Source organism: Chiloscyllium punctatum, chromosome 1 (assembly GCF_047496795.1).
Source record: "Chiloscyllium punctatum isolate Juve2018m chromosome 1, sChiPun1.3, whole genome shotgun sequence".
Lineage (NCBI taxonomy): Eukaryota > Metazoa > Chordata > Chondrichthyes > Orectolobiformes > Hemiscylliidae > Chiloscyllium > Chiloscyllium punctatum.
The window spans coordinates 142,184,337-142,194,641 of NC_092739.1; positions in this window are offsets into that span (position 1 = coordinate 142,184,337).

The following is a 10,305-nucleotide window of genomic DNA, read 5'->3' on the forward strand; positions in this document are numbered from 1 at the left end:
GTTAGAAGTGTTACTGGTCAGAGAGAAAGTGAATTTGATAAAGCAAGTGGAAAACAGGGGCCCAAAATGAAAAAAAGACATCGCTATGAAGAAGGAAATTTCACCAACCATTCTGGAGTTTAATCCTAATAAATGTGAGGTGATGTATTTTGGGAGTTCTAATAAGTGAAGGATATACACAATCAATGGTAAGTCCATAGAGAGCAATGAGGATCAAACAGACCTTGCTATACAAGTCCATAGATCCCTGATGGTGTCAGCTCAGGTAGACAGGATGCTGAAGAAGGCATAATGGATGCTTGCCTTCATTAGCTGGGGTGTAGCATATAGAGCAAGGAAGTCTTGTTATAACTTTATAGACCATTGGTCAGGCCACAGATGAAATACAATGTGCAGTTCTGTTTGCTACATTATTTGAAGGACATGGTTGGACTGGAGAGAGGGCAGAGGAGATTCACCATGTTGTTGCCTGGGATGAAAGGTCTCAGTTATGAGAAGAGACTGGACAGGCTGGGTTTGTCTTCTCTGGAGAAGGGAAGGCTAAGGGTGGAACTGATTGAAGTGTATAAAATTATTATAGATGTAGACATGATAAATCATAAGAATCTTTTCCCGTTGCCTAAGACTAGAGGGCATAGGTTTAGGGTGAGGGGCAAATGGTTTAGAATGGATCTGAGGAAATATTCTTCAACCAGAGGGTAGTAAAAATATGGAATGGATTGCCTGAGAGAGACTCTTGAAATATTTAAGAAGCATCTGCTGGGACACTTAATTCCAAGACACAGTAGGCTATGGACCAAGTACAGGTAAATAGGATTAGTGTAGATTAGTGGTTATGGTCAGCACAGACATTGTGGACCGAAGGGCCTGTTTCAGTGCTGTTTGACTGTATGAGTTCGACAAGTACACACTCTCTTCAGCAAGGACAAGAAACAGCTGCCTATCCCAATGGTGAAGCAGCCTTGCTGTGGTTCAAGGTAGCTCGAGAGAATACTCCCATCTCAAATCCAATCCTGGAAGAAAGGGCAGTCACCCCAGCAAAGAGACTTTGCCTCAATTAATTCACTTGCAGTGACAAATAGTTGAATCGATCCAAGACAAGACAAAATGAGCGGTAAGCAGTGTAGTCTGGCAGTTATGAAAGGAGTGACAAATAATTGCAAAATAGCCTTGCCCACATCTACATGAATGAGTGTGCTTCAAGACAAACTTCTAATATGAATAATACTGGACTGTTTCACTGTCTTTAATGTTTAAAAGTGAAATTTGTAATAATGGAGAGGGAAGGAACATATTATTGCTCTGGTCTATTCAAATATATATACTGAAAACTGAGGTTGATACAATTACAAACTTTAAAAGTGTTATGGGCAAAGCCAGTCACCCTCAAGGCATTTCAAAAATGTAGCCCTCACTTTGCTAGTTGTTTTAAGCAGGTGTAAAGTGGATATTCCAGGAGTGATGCAGCTGGCCTAATCACAGTTTTAAACAAAACAAAATTTATTTGCAAGATTACTGAATGAAACACAATCAAAATAAATCAGAGTATGGAATAACCTAATGGTCCGAAAACCCAGCAGATTACCCCAACTTAATAATGCTGTTCCAAATACTTGCAACAATCCCCATAAACAGCCCTTGACACAAAAATCAAACATTAGGTCTTACAGTACAGAGAGAGATGGCAGAGTGATTCAGCATAAGACCATAGGACCATAAGACATAGGAGTGGAAGTAAGGCCATTCGGCCCATCGAGTCCACTCCGCCATTCGATCATGGCTGCTGGGCACTTCAACTCCACTTACCCGCATTCTCCCCGTAGCCCTTAATTCCCCGAGACAACAAGAATCTATCAATCTCTGCCTTGAAGACATTCAGCGTCCCGGCCTCCACTGCACTCTGCGGCAATGAATTCCACAGACCCACCACTCTCTGGCTGAAGAAATGTCTCCGCATTTCTGTTCTGAATTTACCCCCTCTAATTCTAAGGCTGTGTCCACGGGTCCTAGTCTCCTCAACTAACGGAAACAATTTCCTAGCATCCACCTTTTCCAAGCCATGTATTATCTTGTACGTCTCTATTAAGTCTCCCCTTAATCTTCTAAACTCCAATGAATACAATCCCAAGATCCTCAGCCGTTCCTCGTATGTTAGGCCTACCATTCCAGGGATCATCCGTGTGAATCTCTGCTGGACACGTTCCAGTGCCAGTATGTCCTTCCTGAGGTGTGGGGACCAAAACTGGACACAGTACTCCAAATGGGGCCTAACCAGAGCTTTATAAAGTCTCAGTAGCACAATGGTGTTTTTATATTCCAACCCTCTTGAGATAAGTGACAACATCGCATTCACTTTCTTAATCACAGACTCAACCTGCATGTTGACCTTTAGAGAATCCTCGACTAGCACTCCCAGATCCCTTTGTACTTTGGCTTTACGAATTTTCTCACCGTTTAGAAAGTAGTCTGTGCTTTTATTCTTTTTGCCAAAGTGCAAGACCTTGCATTTGTTCACGTTGAATTCCATCAGCCATTTCCTGGACCACTCTCCCAAACTGTCTAGATCCTTCTGCAGCCTTCCCACTTCCTCAGTACTACCTGCCTGTCCACCTATCTTCGTATCATCGGCAAACTTTGCTAGAATGCCCCCAGTCCCTTCATCCAGATCATTAATATATAATGCGAACAGCTGTGGCCCCAACACTGAACCCTGCGGGACACCGCTCGTCACCGGCTGCAATTCCGAAAAAGAACCTTTTATCCCAACTCTCTGCCTTCTGTCAGACAGCCAATCCTCAATCCATACCAGTAGCTCACCTCGAACACCATGGGCCCTCACCTTGCTCAGTAGCCTCCCGTGTGGCACCTTATCAAAGGCCTTTTGGAAGACTAGATAGACCACATCCACTGGGTTTCCCTGGTCTAACCTACTTGTCACCTCTTCAAAGAATATCAACAGGTTTGTCAGGCATGACCTCCCCTTACTAAATCATGGCACACCTTCTTCCATAGAACATACAAAGGTACAGCACAGAACGGGCCCTTTGGTCGAAAATGTTGTTCTGAGGATTAATCCTAATGTAAAAACAAAATTAACCTACGCACCTCTCAATTCATTTCTATCCATGTGCATGTCCAGCAGTCGCTTAAATGTCCCTAATGACTCTGCTTCCAACACCACCAATGGCAACATATTCCATGCATTCACAACTCTCTATGTAAAGAACCTTCCTCTGACGTCCCCTCTATACCTTTCTCCTAATATCTTAAAACTATAACCCCTCATTCCAGTCAATCCTGCCCTGGGGAAAAGTCTTTGGCTATTGACTCTATCCATGCCTCTCATTATCTTGTATACCTCGATTCGTCACCTCTCTTCCTCCTTCTCTTCAGAGAGAAAAGTCCGAGCTTAGTCAACTTCTCTTCGTAAGACAGGCCCTCCAGTCTAGGCAGCATCCTGGTAAACCTTTGCAACCTCTCCAAAGCCTCTGTATCCTTCCTATAATAGGGTGACCAGAACTGGACACAATATTCCAAGTGTGGTCTCACCAGGGAATTGTAGAGCTGTAGCAAAAACCTCGCGGCTCTTAAACTTGATCCCCCTGTTAATGAAAGCCAAATCATCATATGCTTTCTTAACAACCCTATCCACTTGGGTGGCAATTTTGAGGGATCTATGTACTTGCACACCAAGATCCCTCTGTTCTTTCACACTGCCAAGAATCGTGTCTTTAATCCTATAATCAACATTCAAGTTCGACCTTCCAAAATGCACCACTTCACATTTATCCAGGTTGAACTCCATTTGCCATCTCTCAGCCCAGTTCTGTAACTTGTCTATGTCTCCACATAGCTGTTCCTTGTCCAGCAGCCTCAAAACTGACTGCTTGCTTTCATTGAATGGCCAGACTGCTAAAAACCCAACAAACTACAGAAAAGCAGAGCTGGGATAACTGGCCGCTCCCCTTTCATTGTACAAGTGTTTTTTTTAAACTTGAAAGTCTTTTGCCTGAGGCTGCATCTGTTAGCTATCATCAAATTGGCCCTAAAACCCATGTAAGCTAGACCTTTCAGAATCACTGCTTTTACGACCTCTTTGGAAAAAAAGCAAAGGACAGCATAACTTATCAAAGGAGCTGCATCATCACAAAAGGCACCTGGATGAGTAAATGAATAGGAAGGGTTTAGAGGGAGACAGACCAAGTGCTGTCAAATGGGACTTGATTAGTTTATGATACCTGGTCGGTATGGATGAGTTGGACTGAATGGTCTGTTTCCATGCTGTACATCTCTATGACTCTCAAGAATTAGAAGGATGTTGCCAGATTTGAGCTATAGGGAGAAGCTGAATAGGCTGTGGCTATTTTCCCTGGAGCGTCAGAAGCTGAGGGGTGACTTTATACAGGTTTATAAAATCATGATGCATATGGACATGGTAAATAGACAAGGTCTTTTCCCCAGGGTGGGTGAGTCCAAAACTAGAAGGCATAGGTTTAAGTTGAGAGGGGAAAAATGTAAAAGGTACCTAAGGGGCAACTTTTTCACACAGATGGTGGTGCATGTATGGATTGAGCTGCCACAGGAAGTGGTGAAGGCTGGTACAACATTTAAAAGGCATCTGGATGAGCGCATGAATAAGAAAGACTTAGAGGGATATGGGCCAAACGCTGGCAAATGAGACTAGATTTATTTATGAAATCTGGTCGGCATGGATGAGTTGGATCGAACGGTCTCACTCTGAGATCTAAAGTCCAACAAGCTACATTGGATAAAACACTTGACATATCCATGCAGTGAGAGGCTAACAAATCTGCCTAGATAACCTGCAGGATTTTTGAGGCAGAGATCAGGAAAATGGACAATACGTATCAAAGGAAGAAGAGGTAGTTTATCATCAATGGAGAAAACCTCCCCACCTTGGCCTCTAGAGGAGAAAGTTGATGTCCTTGTCTACAGTGTCACAACCAAGCTCCAGGCAATGGCTCATGATATATATAGCCACCTAAAAATTAACTACATATGGATGCTCACCTTCACTTTATCAAAATCATTAATAAAAGTTACGATTCCAATACAACTATCTAGAGACCATGTTCACATTGAAAGAGGTGTGGAAGATGGGGATGGGATCCACGATGCCAACTCCTTGTGCCATGTTGGGTTCCAAAAGGCTATGACTTTGCAACATGCCAAGAACAAGGAGGAGCAAGGTGATGTCAGCCAACCAAATGATGTACAAAGTTAAAAACACATAACACTAGCTTAAAGTCCAACTGGCTTATTTGGAAGCACTACTTCAGAGTGCTGCTCCTTCATCAGGTGGTTCACCCCAGTCCAAAACTGGCACCTCCAAATCCCATGCAAATGATGAAGCTCTCTTAAATCACCTGCAGATGAGCATGGAAATGCCAGCAGAGATACCCATTGAAAGTTATCCTGAGATAGATGACACTATAATGCACAAAGGAACAGACGGATGAGGCATATAGTACATTCTCCAAATGAGAAGCCTGATGGTCCTGAAGAGTCTGATGATTGCCTGTTTGCTACCCCACCTGTCTCCCCGGCTGAAGCGCAAAAAGCCTTAGAGATGACTCTCTAGATTTTATACTTTAGTACAAGAACAAGAAAACATGTCTGGCTGAACTGGTAACATGACAGGCTGTATCACACATTTGAAGTCGCAAATTAGAAAATTGTCCCTGTTTTTCTAGACCCAATTCCTAATATATTGGAATGCCATTTGCTTTACAAGGCTAGGACACATTGGAAATAAATTTTTACCTAGTTGATTTTAACCCTACTATGAATCCTCTTGCAAGGATGCCTGCCTTGAAGAAGTTTTCCTCCTCTCTCTACAAGAATCTCAGGGAGTCCCTCTCCCACTGCAACTCCCAGGTCATTTCCTCTGCCCTGAAGCTCTTCAACCATGTCCTGAAACAAACTCCCTACAACAGTCACATTTGTTTCCTCAGTGCCTGCCTCCGTAACACTCCATGCTATTTTCTCCCCACCCCCACCCTGCTCTAGCTTATTTCTCCACGCTTCAGGCTCTCTGCCTTTATTCCTGATGAAGGGCTTTTGCACGAAATGTCGATTTTGCTGCTCCTCAGATGCTGCCTGACTGCTGTGCTCTTCCAGCACCACTAATCCAAAATCTGGTTTTCAGCAACTGCAGTCATTGTTTTTACCACATTGGAAATAAAGCCATTTTTCATATTTACTGCTTTACTGTGTTTTTCATTTTTTAAAAAAGTGCATTTGTCAGCAGTCTGTTACACAGAAAACTCCTCTTCTATCTTGAAATTGCACTTAACTGGAATTTGTCGATGGATTCCTGGCAATTTGACATGCTGTGATCTAACTGTATTAATAATATATTATTTCTGTAACATGCTGATTTATGGGGAGATACAATAACATGGGCATGATATACTATACCAAAATCTTGATCAGGTGTTAATATTGTTTACACTTCTTAATTTACATCAAAAAGACCCCAGTGATGTGAAATAAAAAACACAGAAGTGCTGGAGAATCGCAGCAAGTCAGGCAGATTTGTAGAGCTAGAAACAGAGTCAATGTTTTGAATCAGATGTGACTTCGTCAGTGATGCAAAACAGTGCTGAATTGCTGAAATAATTTTGGTTTTGTTTTATTTATTATTGTCAGATGTACTGAGATACAGTGAAAAGTATGTTTTACATGCTAACCAGGCAAATTGTACTTCTATAATTACATCAGGGTAATAGAACAGAATGCAAAATATAGTGTTACAACTAAAGAGAAGGTGCAGAGAAAGAGTATCTCTAATATATGAGAAGTCCATTCATAAATCTGATAACAGAGGGAAGAAGCAGTTCTTGGAGTCTGTTGTTACATGTTTTCAAACATTTGTATCTTCTGCCTGATAGAAGAGGGTGGAAGAGAGTATAATGTTGATTATGTTGACTGCTTTCCTGAAGCAGCAGGAAGTGTAGACGGAGTCAATGGAAGGAAGGTTGGTTTACATGATGGATTAGGCTGTGTTCACAACTCTCTGTAATATCTTGCAGTCTTGGTACAGCAGTTGCCACACCAACTTGTGATGCATTCAGATAGGATGCTTTCTATCATGCATCTATGAAAATTATTAAGCATCGTTATGGACATGCCAAATTTCCCCGTACCTTTCTTGCTTGGTTTCCAGCAGCGAAATTGAAACATTGAAAATAAGACCAGGAGGAGGCCGTTTGAGGCTCCTCAGACATTCAATATAATTATAGCTGATCATCTAACTCAGTACCCTATTCTTGTTTTTTTCCCTTGAGTCCTTTTACTCCTTTAGCCTGAAGAACAATATCTAACACCTTCTTGAAAACATTAAATATTTTGGCTTTAACCACTTTCAGTCGCAGAAAATTCCACAGACTCACCACTCTCTGAATGCAGAGTTTACTCCTTAATTCAGTGCTAAACGGTCTGCCCTGTACCCTTACGCTGTGACTTGGCGGCATGGTGGCTCAGTGGTTAGCACTGCTGCCTCACAGCGCCAAGGACCTGGGTTTGATTCTCCTTGTGTCTGCATAGATTTCCTCCCACAATCCAAAGATGTGCAGGTTAACTTAATTGGCCAAACTAAATTGCCCATAGTGTTTATGGAGGTGCATTAGTCAGGGGAAACGTAGAACTGTAGAACCTGGGAATGGGTCTAGGTAGGTTACTCTTCCAAGAATGGGTGTGGACTTGTTGAGCCAAATGGCCTGTTTCCAGGCTGTAGAGACTCTATGAACTCCTGGTTCTCGACTCCCCAGTCAGTAAGAATATTCTTTCTGCATTTACCCTGTCTAGTCCTGTTAGAATTTTATAGGTTTCTATGAAATCCCACAATCATTCTTCTACACCTCAGTTAATAGAGTCCTAACCAATCCAATCTCTTTTTATATCTCAGTGCCTCAATCCAAGGAATCAGTCTGGTATTTCCTTTATACACCTTTATTGTATTTCCTCCATTGCCAGAATATCTTTCTTCAGCTAATGAGACCACAATATTCGAGGTGCAATCCCAAGGACCTATACAACACTGCTCCTGTACTCGAATCACCTCAAATCCTTTCCTACAAAAGGCCAACATATTACTAGCCTCCTTCATGATCTGCTGCACCTGCGTGCTTACTTTCAGTAGCTATTGCATAAGGACCCTCAGATCTGAAAAATGTAGCAGGTTGCATTAAAGTTGTAAGCCTATTTTGAAATGTTAGGAGAAAGTAAAGACTGCAAATGCTGGAGGTCAGAGTCGAGAGTGTGGTGCTGGAAAAGCACAGCAGATCAGGCAGCATCTGAAAAACAGGAGAATCGAAGTTTCAGGCATAAGCCCTTCTTCAGGAATGAGGCTTGTAGGCCGGGGGGAGCTGAGAGATAAATGGGATTGGGGGAAGGTGGCTGAGAATGTGATAGGTAGATGAAGGTGGGGGAGAAGGTGATAGGTCGGAGAGGAGAGTGGAGCAAGATAGATCAGAAAGACAATGGACAGGTCAAGAGGATGGTGTCATGTTGGAGGCTTGGGACTGGGATCAGGTGCAGGGAGGGGAAATGAGGAAACAGGTGAAATCCACATTAATCCCATGGGGTTGCATGGTTCCAAGGAGGAAGATGAAGCGTTCTTCTTCCAGGCATCGGGTGGTTAGGATTTGGCGATGGAGGAGGCCCAGGGCCTGCATGTCCTTGGTGGAGTGGGAGGGGGAGTTGAAGCATCCAGCCATGGAGTGGTGGGGTTTCCTTGGTGCAGGTGTCCCAGAGATGTTCTTTGAAATGATCCGAAAGTTGGCATCTTGTCTCCCAGACATAGAGGAGACCACATCGGGTACAACTGATACAGTAGATGACATTTGTGGAGGTACAGGTAAATTTTTGTCGGATGTGGAAGGATCCTTTGGGGCCTTGCACAGAGGTGAGGGTAGAGGTATGGGCGGAGATTTTGTATTTCCTGCGGTGTCAGGGGAAGATGTCAGGAGTGGGGTGAGGGCTGATGTCAGGAGGCATGTGAATCTGACAAGGGAGTCACAGAGGGAATGGTCTCTCCGGAACGCTTTTAGGAGTGGGGAGGGAAATATATTCCTAGGGTTAGAATCTGTTTGTAAGTGGTGGAAGTGGCAGAGGATGACATGATGTGGGTTGGAAGGTGAGGACCAAGGGGGTTCTGTCCTTGTTGCGTTGCAAGGGCATCGTCGACCATACGGAGGGGAATTTGCTATCTTTGAAGAAGGAGGTCATCTGGGATTTTCTATGGTGGAATTGCTCATCCTGGGAATAGATGCGGTGGAGGCAGAGAAATTGGGAATAAAGGATGGTGTTTTTACAACAGGCAGGTTGGGCGGAGGTGTAGTTCAGAGAGCTGTGTAAGTTGGTGAACTTGTAGTAGATGTCAGTGATTAGTTGGTCACCAGAGATGGAGATGGAGAGGTCCAGGAAGGGGAGGGAGGTGTCCGAAATGGTCCAGGTGAATTTGAGGTCAGGGTGAAAGGTATTAGTGAAGTTGGTGAACTGTTCAATCTCCTTGAGGGAGCACGAGGTAGGCACCAATACAGTCATTGATGTAGTGAAGGAAAAGGTGTGGAATGGTGCCTGTGTAGCTGAGGAAGATAGACTGTTCCATGTATCCCAGAAAGAGGCAGGCATAGCTGGGGGCCGTGCCTACCCCTTTGGTTTGGAGGATTGGAAGGAGAAGTTGTTAAGGGTAATGACCAGTTTAGCCAGGCGGATCAGGGTGTTAGTGGAAGCTCACATGTAATCCCCCTTGTATTCAAAAGGTGGCAGAACAACACTACATTAGATTTAGACTGGTTGAGATGGTGCGAGAGGAAGAAATGGGAGTGCTTGGAGGTCTTCGTCATGGCAGACAGATGTAACAGGGACTGGATGTCCATGGTGAAGATAAGGCATGGGGGGCATTTTGAAATGTTGGCATTATTATTATTTGTTATGACAGATGACTAGCAGTTTAAGGATTAAACAAAGAATCAATAAAATAAATATATAAATAATGCTCAGACAGGTATTGCATGTATGAATGGCCTCCTTCTGTATTATAACAATTCCGTGATTCTGTAAGGCAGAGGGTGTACTAACATTTAAACTTTACAATGTACATTTAATTCTTTGCTTTTGAAATTGAAAATGCTCTCTGTGCTATTAAGCAGAAATAAATGCTTAACATTTTGCTAGTTCCACCTAATATACATGCAAATGGAACATGGGAGACTGAGCAGAAGGTGCAATACATATAACCGGGTGAGTTTTTGTGGGAATCTTTACGCTTGTCTCCGG